The sequence below is a fragment of the Lolium perenne genome, chromosome 7, assembly GCF_019359855.2.
Source record: "Lolium perenne isolate Kyuss_39 chromosome 7, Kyuss_2.0, whole genome shotgun sequence".
NCBI classification, from domain to species: domain Eukaryota; kingdom Viridiplantae; phylum Streptophyta; class Magnoliopsida; order Poales; family Poaceae; genus Lolium; species Lolium perenne.
In genome coordinates this window covers 148,342,044-148,345,599 of record NC_067250.2, presented here as the reverse complement: position 1 = coordinate 148,345,599, position 3,556 = coordinate 148,342,044, and the positions used below count along the sequence as shown (strand labels likewise).

The window sequence follows — 3,556 nt, the reverse complement described above, 5'->3', positions numbered from 1 at the left end:
CATTTATGCTACGTGGCAATGCTAAGATATCGCTAGCTATTGTATATACCTTAACTAGATCCATATTTTCATGTTCTTCTCGTCTCTGCATCTGTCTTGATATGGTTCATATCATGCATTCAATAGTTTAATAGAGAAAGCGCTAGCTCGCCGGAGACTCCGACGCGCCTCCGAACGTCCAAACAAATGGCGATGAAACCAGACTGGCAGCCAGTGGAACCGTAGGTTTGGATACTACGTTGACTAAATGCCATTAACGCGATACAAGATCAGTAAGCACCAGTGGTCTAGTGGTAGAATAGTACCCTGCCACGGTACAGACCCGGGTTCGATTCCCGGCTGGTGCATTTTATTTGCTTTTTTGTTTTGTTTTTTAGCTTCTTTATAATTGATTCCCGGGTGTAGTAATGTTATGCTTCCTTAATGGGAGTGGTGTTTTGGAACATGGGAGCATATGCTCCCTCTATTTTGAAATGCATTTTACACATATTTTGAATTTCAAAAAAATTGGAACCAAAAAATCGCATGTAAATCTTCTCGTACTACACACTTACAAAGTTGTTTCATAGAAAATCGATTTATCATGTGACGTGTGTAAAAAAGACAAAAGTCAGTGCTAAAAATAATGCTTTTGACAAGTTTTCTCTTTTTATATAGATCACAAAATATATTAGTTTTTCGTGAAACTTGACGAACGAACATATATTATGAAGATGTACATGAAAAAAATTTGTTAACATTTTTCGACATTTCGAAATATGATTTTTTGGTACAGGGTGCATATGCACCCGGGAGCCGAATTGAATTTCCATTCCTTAATTGCTTTCTTTTCTTTTAGCTTCATTGTTATGCTTTTTTTCATTTGGGTTGCATACGTTAATTGATCTCATCTCTGGGTAATGCATTTCTGAAAGTAAATCTAAAAGCTGTGGTTTTTACATACGAAAAAATACATCTAGTTTGAAAGGTGAAACCTTTCCACAATGAGGTTATCTAGAGAAAAAGGAGCACTGTCCCAAATTACTTGACTCATATCTAGACAAAGTTAAGCCAACTAATTTGAGACGGGGGAAGTGACAAACGAACTACATCCATTTTATTTGCTTTTTTGTTTTGTTTTTTAGCTTCCTTATAATTGATTCCCGGGTGTAGTAATGTTATGCTTCCTTAATGGGAGTGGTGTTTTGGAACATGGGAGCATATGCTCCCTCTATTTTGAAATGCATCTTACACATATTTTGAATTTAAAAAAAATTGGAACCAAAAAATCGCATGTAAATCTTCTCGTACTACACGCTTACAAAGTTGTTTCATAAAAAATCGATTTATCATGTGACGTGTGTAAAAAAGACAAAAGTCAGTGCTAAAAGTAATGCTTTTGACAAGTTTTCTCTTTTTATATAGATCACAAAATATATTAGTTTTTCGTGAAACTTGACGAACGAACATATATTATGAAGATGTACATGAAAAAAAATTTGTTAACATTTTTCGACATTTCGAAATATGATTTTTTGGTACAAGGTGCATATGCACCCGGGAGCCGAATTGAATTTCCGTTCCTTAATTGCTTTCTTTTCTTTTAGCTTCATTGTTATGCTTTTTTCATTTGGGTTGCATACGTTAATTGATCTCATCTCTGGGTAATGCATTTCTGAAAGTAAATCTAAGCTGTGGTTTTTACATACGAAAAAATACATCTAGTTTGAAAGGTGAAACCTTTCCACAATGAGGTTATCTAGAGAAAAAGGAGCACTGTCCCAAATTACTTGACTCATATCTAGACAAAGTTAAGCCAACTAATTTGAGACGGGGGAAGTGACAAACGAACTACATCCATTATGAGAGAGAGCCAACGTATTGCATTGTTTTTTAGAGAGAAGGATCCACTTTATTGATTATGATCTATACATACACAGAGCTTGCCTGATCGATTCTGAACAGAATCGTAAAACATCACAGGATAGAGCAACCTCACAGGACCTACAGCTAAGATGAGCGCAGCAACATTAAGCGATCTCTTGATATTGGCCAAAAATAAAGTCGAAAAATAGCCAACGGAAGCTTGATGTCTGCCACCATAGCAGCCACTTCAGATCTGTCAATCGAAGATGAATTCATGTGTTGAAAGGGAGAGGCAGTCTGAACTCTGAAGCAAACACCGCTGAGGTGAAACCTTCATCGCGCACAACGTAGCACCCAGCTTCCAGCGGACTCTGGTGACACAATACCATTGGGTGGCTGCAACCAAGAATTCCCGATTGTGGTCTGGAATCACAACGCCAGTTCCCACCTTGTGCAAATTTGAGAAGACAGCTGTCCCAACTTTAACCACGACTGAACCGTGTGGTGGCGGAGACCATCTGACTGTTGGAAAAGATGATGGCTCACGACTATGTCCGGGATCAGTCTTAAAAAGATTCAGCAGCAGCAGCAAATCAACATAAGCATAAATCTTTAAGGCAACGCGGTGTGGGTGGGTGAATATTACCTCCATCATTCCCTTGCCTCCCAAATATTGCAGTGAAGCTCTGTCAATGAAATCAAACAGCCAATGTTTCGGCGAGCGAAAGTTTTTGCAACACAGATAGAGGTCAAACTGACTTTTAGCATTGGCACTACACTATTCACTGCTCTTTACCTCCCCTCTATCAAACAGATTGTACAGCCTCATTTCATTGAAAAAAGGGAGAGTCAACAAAAACTGTTTAACAAGGAAAGGAAGGCACAAAAAGGAAAGGGAAGACCATGAAGGCAGCCAAAAGGATGAAATCCTCTTGGTAGAATTGCACCCAAATATTTTGCTTCGGCTATGGCCCAAGCCCTCTCGTCATTTCTGATCTTTGTAATCATGGGCGGAGCCAGGGCCCAGCTAGCCTGGGCAGCTGCCCGGGCTCCCATCGTGCATGTCTTTGAAGGTTAAGTAGAGAAAGCTGGTTAATATATTGTTTTGGCTGAGCTAGCTCCGCCACTGTTTGTAATGATGCCAAAAGGTCTACTAAATTGCCCAAGGACCCAGGCATTCCTTTCGTTTCAAACTTCCCAAGAAGCAAGCATAATAATGGAGCCCATACCTTTCCTCTGGATCCTGGGCATATTCAAGTTACCCGACCAATCTTTGACCGAAGTCAAAGTGTTACCAGTCAAAGAGGCGGGTTGAAGAGCATGAAGACCTAGCCAATTCTTAATCGATTCCCACACCTTGACAATGGAGCAGAATTTGAACATGAGGTATGATGCCAACTCCATCTTGTGTTTGCAAAGTTGACAAAGACCACAATCAGGCCAACCCTGACATTGACGTCTATCCGGGGTCTAAACATGGACTTGAATGATGAGCCAAGAAAAGAACTTAATCTTTGAGGGCCCAGTTTTTCCAAGCCAAACGAGGCATCTCTGAATTGACAAGCCCAGTGAATTGCCTTTTATAGAACTTTTGTTTTTTGAAACAAGGTTTATAGGAGAACTTAATCTATGTTTGAGTTCAACATCTTGAAGCTTGGCCCAAAGATCAAATAATTCTTGAATGTGAGGGAAAGAAAGGCCATTCGTCATG

At 39.6% G+C, this 3,556-nt stretch overlaps 1 non-coding gene across 1 annotated transcript; it reads left to right on the top strand.

Moving 5' to 3' along the window:
* Positions 1-276: 276 nt before the first annotated feature.
* On the top strand, positions 277-347 carry TRNAG-GCC (transfer RNA glycine (anticodon GCC)). The gene has a single exon. It is a non-coding gene; the product is annotated as a tRNA-Gly (tRNA).
* The last annotated feature ends 3,209 nt before the right edge of the window (positions 348-3,556 follow it).